Raw genomic sequence first — 11173 nt, forward strand, 5'->3', positions numbered from 1 at the left:
CGCCTGCTACCTTTCAAAGGTTAATGTCTGCAGTTTTAGGTGATGTTCGAACTGTAATATTTATCTTGATGATGTTGTTATTTTTTCTTCTACGTGGACAGATCACATCTCTACTTTGCACAATGTTTTTAGCCGATTAGCCGCCGCCTCTTTAACTTTAAATCTGACTAAATGCGATTTTGCGAAAGCCTCCGTTACATACTTGGGGAAACAGGTTGGAAACGGTCAAGTACGTCCGGTTGATGCAGAAGTGACTGCTATTCTTGCATACCCTGTGCCCACTACTAGGAGAGAGTTGCGACGATTTTTAGGCATGGCTGGCTATTACAGGTGTTTTTGTAAAAATTTCTCGACTGTAGTTGCTCCTTTAACGAAGATGTGTAGCTCTAAAGTTGTTTTTACTTGGACTGTGGAATGTCAAAGTGCATTTTTGTGTGCAAAGTCTCTCCTTTGCAGTGCTCCGGTGTTGTCTGCTCCTGACCTGGCTCGTCCGTTCAAGCTCGAGGTAGACGCCAGCGCGATCGGAGTTGGAGCTGTCCTGCTTCAGAGTGGTGCTGATGGCATATCCCATCCAGTCTCTTATTTCTCAGCTAAATTTAATTGTCATCAGTTGAATTATTCTACTATCGAAAAAGAGACTCTAGCTATGTTGCTTGCTTTGCAGCACTTCGATGTGTATGTTGGATACAGCTCTACTCCCGTCATCGTCTACACGGACCATAATCCCTTGTTTTTTTAAATAGAATGTACAATCATAACCAACGGTTGATGCGCTGGGCGCTAATGGCTCAATGTTATAACCTTGAGATCCACCACAAGAAAGGAACTGACAACGTCGTGGCAGCTGCCCTTTCTCGGGGCTAGGTAAATGTATAATTTAATTTATATGTAGCCTATGTGTAATGTTCCTTTTATTATGGTGTTCTTGTTTGCTTCTACTGGTCGCTTCGTCCAGAACCTGTCTAAAAAGAAGACTGGTTCTTTCTTTAAGTGGGGGAGTGTTACGGTTCGCGTCTTGTGTTTTCCTCTACTTGTGATGACGTCGTGACTCTGTGTTTCTTTTTGTGTGTCTGAGTTTACTGATGGGTCTGCACCTGTGTATCATTATACACCTGCGCCTCGTTGGAGTCGTTTCTGATCCACTATAATAAGGACGCTGAAGCGGAGTATGGCAGAGGAGAGAGAACCAGCAAACAAGCCTTTTTTTTGTTTTTCGTTTCTTTTATTTAAATTACTTTTTGGTCGTCATGTTAATATTTGTTACCGTCATCTTATTTGAAGTTCGTTATTTCTCTTTATTTGTGATACGTGTTTTTTGAGTTCTTGGATGTTTGTGAGTAATAAATGTCATCGCAGCGTACTCGAGTCTCACGTGTCCTTCTTTATGTTGTGAAACCCTTACGTAGCCACTTTTAACAAAAGGGTTCGTAACAAAAGGAACATAGTCAAAGAAGGTAACAAAACTCTACTGCAGTATGCTGGCAGATCACACTACATGCAAACAAGAACCGAAACAGGAACAAAGAATAAGTATGTATGCACAAGTGCTAATAAGAATATGAGGAACACCTGGGAAACAATTAGGGCAATGAACATGAAGACAGACACAACAGAGGAAGATACAAAACTTCAAACTAAGAATCCTTGGGGGGAAACATAATGGTGTGACAGTATTACTACATTCTGCTTACCATAATCTCTTCAAAGAGTGGGTAGAAGATCAAATCTAGAATCTTTCTGGAGGCTAATTTGTGCTATCGGAACAGATTTCAGGAGTAGTGTCGCTCCCAGTGCAGACAGGACTCCTATAGGTGTGATGTTTATGATGTTATCAGGAGGAATTATTTTACTGAAATGATTTTATCTGTTTAATACTTTGATTATCTTCAGGTAATTTTTTTGTCCTTTTTGGTAAAGGATTCGCTATATACCACAGCAGTTTTGGTATTTTTCTATGCCAAGAATATCTAAATATCAAGGACAATAAAATAAAATGTTCACTTTTTTTATACAATTATTGTTATAAAACTAACTATTTCATGAGTATTTCACCTGCCCATCCAGCCCTTGAAGTGAGCTTTTAGTTTTAAAAAAAGATTTAGCTTAATGTCTCTGAAGAAGCCCTGAATGACTAGTTATGTTATTTCATCTTTGGCTTTTTCAGCATATTATGTAGCTTTAACTTTTTGACATTTACGTATGGTAGATTATTTTACTTTAGCCCTGATAGGTTTAAATAGCATACACATTTTTGTAAACAAAGTGGAGAAAAATGTATTTGTTTTGATGGATGTGCAAAGTGTGTTCCCCTTGACTGCTTCTGTCACAATGGAGATATATTTGTAAAATACACATGGAATATGAGCTAAAATTGTAGCTCTGAGATGTACACTGTTGATTTACTAATAGCAGAATATTAGTAATATTAGAAATACTACTATTAGGAAATACTTCAATCATCAAAAAAAAAAAAAAAAAAAATTGTATTGAACCTTTTGCCGAATTTGTCTCCCAAAGTTGAAAAAAAAAAAAAAATAATACAAACTGTTACTCAATCAATATTCAATTAATATATTTATTCATTTAAGTTGTATTTTTGTCCAATTACAATACACTGTGAGACCAGTAAAATACTTTTTTTTCTTTAAACCCATTGTACCCTAACCATTATTTTTGAATGGTTTTTAATGTAGGTCAAATTTGACCTAAGGTCACAGGTGGGTGCAGTTTTTTAGGACAAAAGGGGGGTTTAGGAGATCTGAGGAATAATCCATAGATTTGTAGTGAGAGGCGGCCCTTGGTGCACAGAGGAATTGGCAACAGAAGGGTGATTAGAGAGTTGGGCTGATCATTTTGAGGATATTTAATTGCCACTATAAATCGTATTAAATTTTTTAGAGGCTTCTATCTCACAGCCCAAAAGGTCTAAATTCATAATGAGGTCGTCATTTTGATGCAAGAATTGGGTTTTATATATTTGACGTTGGAACATTGTACACAGTACCGCCGCTCCCTATACGCATACTACGGTCTGCGTAGGGCACCAACTCCCTAGGGGGGCACAATCTTACCCTAGGAGGGCACCAGAAAGTCCACCAGCTGCCCTTACTCGCACGTTATGTGTTATTCAAGGACCTGAAAGCAGTTGCAGAACACAGACAATAAATTCACACTCATATCTCGCTTAAAATGGAAACCATCTTTTAAGGTGTAATAACATTGAAACATTGAGTTTGTGTTTGGTGTGGGAGTTCACAGAGCTGGTCTTTAATGAAAATATTTAGCAAATGCATTTTATATTTTTGCTTATGTGATTTTTACTACATTCAATAATATTTTACTCATAAAACACATTCATAACACAGTCATAAAACACATTCACAAACCATTTTCACTTCTGAAATGACACGATATTCGGTGAAATCGTTTTTTAGGTTAGAACTTTTCTCCATTGTTGATTGGATGATGAAAGTGGGTGTTATATACTTGAATTGAGCCAGGTTGATGGAGGGGACAGGCTGGAAGAGCAAGGGAGTTGGTCATCCCTTTGCTGAAATACTCAAGTTGTTATTAGGAAGGATGTAGTCTATGGACTTGTGAGCACAATATCAAGACATATTATCAATATCTTTAAAGAAAATGATTCACTTTTCTTCAGCTTGCATTATTAAAAGCTCTCCTACTGAGTAAATCCTCTCCTTTGAAGACCAAACCCCAGGAGCTGGTAATACATGAGTGATCAGACCGCACTAGTCATTAAATAATTATAACTGAACTCTATCAGCTGTCTGCTTCCCTTTTTTTATTTTATTTTTTTTTTTTGCAAAGTACATTGGAAACCGGTTCTAAGAAACATGGAGGGGCGAACTCACCACTGTGGTAAGCTTATGTGTCGCATGAAACCAACAGCAGGTCCCGTGAGCTTTGAGGGAGACATGAGTTTTATTGCCAACTTTCAAGCAGGCTTACAAACACAAGGAATTTGTCTTGGTAACAGAAGCTTCCAGTGCTCGCACACACACACACACACACACACACAAACACACAAATCAAGACACAGATAATTAATTATAATAAAAATAAGTTAATAAAATATTTATAGAAATACACAATCAGACAAAAAATAGCATATGTACAAATATGCTAAATAAACATACAGTGCAGTTTTTGCAAGGGAATGTAATAGTAGAAAAGAGGAACTTTAGGTTATGTTACATATAAATATAAAAATGGGTGAATTAGGTATTGCACATGATTTTACTCTAATACTAGTGGAAAGTCATGATTGAGAATAATAGAGAGTTGTGGTCAAACTGCATTCTGTATGTATTCATCCATTGAGGTTTGAATTCATTCCATGTAGAATTAATACATCCTATGAGACAACCTGTGTACTTCTAAAGTAAATTTCACTTCTGTGAGATATTTTGGTATTAGATAGAGGGCAGAATATATTTATTCAGTGGTTATGTAGACTGTGATTTTATAGAAAAAATAACAGCAAAGAGAGTCAGGATGTTTTAGGCGTCTACAATTAATCAATAAATCAATCTGCAAAACTTGGATTAAAAGTAGACCGATGAGAAATTAAAACACCTTTATTTGGATTTTAAATGTCTCAATCCAATCGGTAATCAGCAATTAAGGAAACAAAACAAAACAGTGCTTAGCGTGGAGAAAATTTGTTGTAAATGTAAAACTGATTGAAGCCATTAATTGTCAAAATATGCAAATACAGTCTGTATTTTTCCTGAATTTCAGTAAAAGTAAAAAAAAAAAAAACGATGTAATATTCACACTATGAATATGTTAAATCTAATTTCTTCAATAATAATATTGCTTGGGACAGTGTCCAACTGAAACATTCATGCCATGAGCTATGGGCAAGTATTCATTAGCAGAGCCTAAATCCTATGTATGTTAATGTGTAAAAAGAGCCTCTTCAATTGAGAAAGGGACACAGGATGTTTTATTCAATCTCCCATAATATGTTTCAGACAAGACTGTAGTATTAGCATAACGAAAAAATAAGAGTGCCTCTCTATTTTTAACCTCAAAAACAACCTCCTCAGACTTAATAAACTGATTAAAACCAATAGGGAACAATGCTAAACGTAGTTTTCTGGATTTTACCTGCATTCAAACAGCCCCTACCAAAAATGTTCCAGCTTGAAACTGATTTTTAGAATGCTAAAAATGCAATCTCTCTCATTAGCCAAGTATGACAAATTGTATGCCTGCGTGGCTGTTTTCCCAAATTTAAATTAGGATAGCATTAATTAAAATGAGTAGGATTGTTTCAGGTGAAAAATATTGAATGAGCTGATTGTTAAATGAAATGGATTGCAGATGCAGAATTATTCCTGTGAAGCTGACGCATAACGTTTAAACAGGTTTGGGGAGCAATGGTATACATATAACAGGATTATGTATTTAAAATACAAAATATAAATAACTGTATTCCGCTACAGTTACAATTGAAATAATTGGTCATTAGAATACAGTAACATACAAAAAGTATTTTGATTACTCGAGAGATTACTTTGCATTGTAATTTGTTTAATTTAATATTTAGTCCTTTCAGATGGAAAAAATTTAACACTTTCTTATGTTAGTTTGGAGCAGAAAAAAATATAAATAAACCTTGTGTAAATTGTCAACTTTACACTAAGCTAAAATGCTATTTCTAGCCATTTACATGCACATGTTACCAGGCAGGATCATATTTTTTTATAAAGAAAATTCATGTTGTATCATAATTTCTTCTTTTCTAGTAAAACCTTTGATATATATCATATTCTTGATGATAATTTCTGTATCGTTTTTGTCACACATTCCCTGTTTTCTTTTGTTTTTGTGCTTTTATGTTGAAATTCTTGTGTAGTTCCTGTTTCCTGTTAGTTTTTGTAGTCCTTTGTAGTTTCATTTTATCATTGCTTTTCCCTTGGTTGTTTCCACAGGTGTTCCTCATTACCTTGTTTGTTCCCTTGTATATTTAAGCCCTTGTTTCCCCGGGTTAGTTTGTCAGTTCTCACATGTGTTTTCATGTTCTGTGCCTGGTTTCCTGCATTTGAGTTACCTTGTTTATCTTTTTTTTCAATAAAGCTGCACTTGGATCCTCATTCTTTGCCCGCCTTGTCACAGTTTTCCTGTAAAAATATCTAAAAGTCCTTAAAACAAGATCAGTTTGATTAATTGACAACTCTGCATAAGATATTTAGGTTTTTCAGAGAATGTATTTTTAACAAGTGTATTGTGTCTTACTGTACTGGTAGAGTTGTTCTAGTCAAAATAGTGAAAAAATCTACCAGTGCTGAAGAAGTATCCAAAGTATTTAGAATAATTTACTGACCTTGAGTAATCTAACGTAATACATTTACAAATTACATTTTGCAGCATGTATTTTTAATCTGTAGTGGAATACATTAAAGTAGCCCTCACAACCCTGCATGTCCATAGACTTAATTAAAATTTTAGGATAAAATTATATTGAATGTATGAGGGAAAGTGTATTTCCCTATCGGTCACTCACTCGATATTGCATCGATGTAGTGACACTAGGGGTCACCCTTGGGAGCCCAAAACACCTCCGATCTTTGAGAAAAGGCCAATGGGAATTGGCAAGTGGAATTTGCATGCCCCTCCCCCGAACATACAGGTATAAAAGAAGCTGGCTTGCAACAAATCATTCCGATTTTTTCTTCAGAGCTGAGCAGTTGTTTCAGCGAGCTGAATTCCTCCACCGATCCATTTACCTCTATAAAAGCGTCATTTTAAAGATGCCTTTCCGTTTGTGTATATTTCCTGGTTGCGACTGTTACCTCTCTGCTTACCACAGCCACGATCGCTGGCTCACATGCTTGGGCACTGCCCACATGGGGACAGTGTTCATGGAGTTGTCATGTTCTCCCTGCGAGAGCATGATTATGGCAATGTTGCGGTCGAGGCTTTCTTCAGAGGGAAAGCCACCCAGTGGCTCCCCGCCGCGTTCCTTCTACCTACGGGTTACCACTTGGAATGATTTGGGGATTTCAAATGGATTCACTCTGCTGTGTAGCCCCCCATGGACTTCCCATTTCCCATTCCTCAACCATTTGCCCAAGCGAGTTCTGCATTGGGACCGCCGGCTCGTCTCAGGGCGATCTTGTTTGTGGCTCGCAAAGCAGATGAGCTTTCGATTGCAGCATCGGAGAGAGACCTGGTTCAGTCTGATGCCGCGGTCGCCCCGCTGCAGCCAGACAGGCAGCTGATGGCCATGCTTGCCTGTGCGGCTGCGAGCGTCGGGCTGGAGTGGAACCCTCAGCTTGCCCTGAACCCTCGCGGCTTGATAATTGGTTCCTGGGCCAGAGCACCACCCACAGCCATGCCTCACCCCTTATTTCTTCCTGGAGGTGCATGAGGAGCTTCACGGTGGTCACCTTTTACTGCCCGTAACCGGTCTCTGAGCTCCTCTGCTCTCACTAACCTCAATAATGTCGCTACCAGGGGATACTCGATGATTCCCCAGGTGGATAAGTCAGTTGCGGTGCACATGTGCCCGCAAGGCACTGCCACCTGGTGGAACTATCTGAGACACCCATCCAAGGCCTGTGGGTTTATTTTGTCACTGGCGACTAAGGCCTACAGTGCCGCTGGACAGGCTGCCTCCGCCGTGCACACCAGGGCTCTCCTGCAAGTGCACCAAGCCGAGGCGCTGAGAGAACTGCACAAGGGTAGTTCTGACCCGAGATTGATGCAGGAGCTGCGCTCAGTGACTGATCCCACCCTCCGGGCGATGAAGGTCACAGCGCGGACTCTCAGGCAGGCGATGTCCACCTTGGTGGTCCAGGAGCACAACCTTTGTCTCAACTTGGTTGAGACAAGGGTGGCTGATGAGGCTGACATCCCATTCAAGATGATGACACAAAAACACATTTTAGCAAGCGTCAGGCATTAATATTGGTTCGTGGCTGTAGACCTGAAGGACGTGTACTTCCATGGCTCGGTTCTACCTCGGCCCTTCCTACAGTTTATTTTCGAGAGCTGAGTGTACAGTACAAGGTCCTCCCCTTCAGTCTGTCCCTGACACCTCGTGCCTTCACAAAGGTCTCAGAGGCAGCCCTTGCCCCGTTAAGGGAAGTGGGTGTTCGCATCCTCAATTATCTTGACGACTGGTTGATTCTAGCTCATTCTCTGGGATTTGACTCAGTCTCTATGTTCGCACGCCTCTGTAGCAAGCGTGTGCAGTCGGTGCTGGACTGCCTGAAGTGTTACGGCGGAGAATGGCAGTCCCACTGAAACAGTTTCAGAGGTTTCTGGGGCATATGACATCCTCAGCGGTGGTCACGCCGTTCAGGTTTATGTATATGAGACCGCTTCAGCACTGTCCTCAGACTCGAGTCCTGAGATGGGCATGGCGCCGGGGAGCACATCGCGTGCTCATCCGCCAACCCGGAAGGACAACACAGTGACAGTAGCGTGCATCAACCGCCAAGGCGGCGTGTTCTCAGGTTGCAACTCGCCTGCTGTCTCCTCCTCTGGAGTCAGCAGCAACTCAAGTCGTTGTGAGCCACTCACATCCAGGACGACCTCAACAGCGTGGCGGACACACTATAGCAGCAGGTCACACTCAGGGAAGAGTGGAGACTCCACCCCCAGGTGGTCCAGCTGAGTTTGAGTAGACTCGGTGAAGCGAAGGTAGACCTGTTCACTTCCCGGGAATCTTCCATCTTCCCCTCTGACCGAGGCTCCACTCGGCACAGATGCTCTGGCACACAGCTGGTCCCAGGGGCTACCCCATGATACGTTCCCCCAAGTGAGCCTACTTGCACAGGCCCACCCAGTTGGGGACTGGGTCCACATGCTCCTTGCGACAGACCACACTCTACTAGGAGTGTGGCCACCTCCTGAGCCCTGACCAATGGCACCTCTTTGGCAGATATCTGCAGAATAATTGGGAAAGACCTTTTACAATCTCTGTGTTGAGCCGGTCTCATCCCGTGTTTTGTCAGGTACGAGCAGGTAACTTCTGGGACAGCTGGCCGGGTGTACTGCTTGTGCATAGCACCTTTCCCATCCCTGAGGTGAAGACATGCACTTTTTACCCCAGTCATATTTATGAAGTTGTGGACCCTAGATATTCTTCCTCCATAGCTCTGTGCAGTCAAGTTTACGGAGAAACTTGCTGCCAGCCCAGTATGTGTGATAACTATGCCCTGTACTGGGGTAGGAGCTCCACTTGCACTGGTTGCCCTTAGTAATCCTGTGTGATGTATATCCCATCAAACAGTTTCCCCACTGGTAAACCCCTGTCTTCCTTGGGCAGAGGCCTCTCCATCCAAATACTTTGGATTACTTCTTCAGCAGCAGAGTTTTTCACTTGTTTTGACTATAAAAACTCTGCCAGTACAGTAGGACAAAATACACATGTTAAAAATACATTCTCTGAAAAACCTAAATATTTTATGCAGTGTTGTTTCTAAGGCAAGATTAATCAAATGTATCTTGTTTTAAGGATTTTTAGATATTTTTACAGGAAAACAATACAAACATTATTATCAAGAATATGATTTTGCCCTAATATCAAAGGTATTTCTACAAAAGAAGAAATTATGATCCAACGTGAATTTTCTTGATAAAAAAATATGATCCTGTCTGGCAACATGTGCATGTAAAATGGATAGAAATAGCATTTTAGCTTAGTGTAAAGTTGAAATCCAGGCTCTTCGCTGGCCATGGCAGAACACTGACATTCCTTTCTTGCAGGAAATCATGCACAGAACAAGCTGTATGGCTGGTGACATTGTCATGCTGGAGGGTCATGTCAAGATGAGTCTGCAGGAAGAGTACCACATGAGGCAGGAGGATGTATTTCCTGTAACGCACGTCACTGAGATTGCCTGCAATGACAACAAGCTCAGTTCGATGATGCTGTGACATGCCACCCCAGACCATGATGGACCCTCCACCTCCAAACTGATCCTGTTCCAGGGTACAGACCTCGGTGTAATGCTCATTTCTTTGACAATAAACGCAAGTCCGACCATCATCCCTGGTGAGACAAAACAGCGACTCGTCAGTGAAGAGCACTTTTTGTCAGTCCTGTCTGATCCAGCGAAGGTGGGTTTGTGCCCATAGGTGACGTTGTTGCCGGTGATGTCTGGTCCAGAACCTGCCTTACAACAGGCCTACAAGACCTCAGTCCAGCCTCTCTCAGCCTATTGCGGACAGTCTGAGCACTGATGGAGGGATTGTGCATTCCTGGTGTAACTCGGGCAGCTGTTGTTGCCGTCCTGTGCCTGTCCCGCATGTGTGATATTCGGATGATCCGATCCTGTGCAGATGTTGTTATACGTGGTCTGCCACTTTGAGGATGATCAGCTATCCTTCCTGTCTCCCAGTAGCGCTGTCTTAGGTGTTTCACAGTACGGACATTGCAATGTATTGCCTTGGCCACATCTGCAGTCCTCATGCCTCCATTCATCATGCCTAAGGCACGTTCACGCAGATAAGCAGGGACCATGGGCATCTTTCTTTTGGTGTTTTTCAGAGTCAGTAGAAAGGTCTCTTTAGTGTGCTACGTTTTTATAACTGTGAACTACAGTCTACAGTCTGTAAGCCTACAGTCTGTAAGCTGTTAGTGTCTTAATGTCCGTTCCACAGGTGTATGTTCATTAATTGTTTATGGTTCATTGAACAAACATGGAAAATATTGTTCGAACCCATTACAATAAAGATATTTAAAGTCTTTTGGATTTTTACAAAATTATTTTTTAAATACAGTGTTCTGAAAAAGTGATATTTCTTATTTTTGGTTGAGTTTAGTTGGTTTGGCATGCACAATGCTTACATGCATTTGCAACACAATGCATGCTTTGACTTACATGCCTTATGCATGTCCAGCTAGTCAAACATCTGGTAACCATGAAATACTCTGCAACTATCTACAGTGCTTCCCCATCTCTGAGTCTTGGAGTTAAGCACGCATTAGAGGTTGGATGAAAATGACAAGCCTTTTATGAATAACCCATAGCCACTCAAACTAACATGCATGTACTCCATCTGACTTGCAAGAATGCTCTTGGTCTGGCAAGCAGCATGCGGAAGCCTTTACAAGGGCAAATCAAGACAGATGCTGAGCACTTTGCAGGACTTAATGAGAGAAGGCAGTGGAGCACGAAGAGTAAAGGACAGG

This window comes from Xyrauchen texanus, chromosome 14, assembly GCF_025860055.1.
Source record: "Xyrauchen texanus isolate HMW12.3.18 chromosome 14, RBS_HiC_50CHRs, whole genome shotgun sequence".
NCBI lineage: Eukaryota > Metazoa > Chordata > Actinopteri > Cypriniformes > Catostomidae > Xyrauchen > Xyrauchen texanus.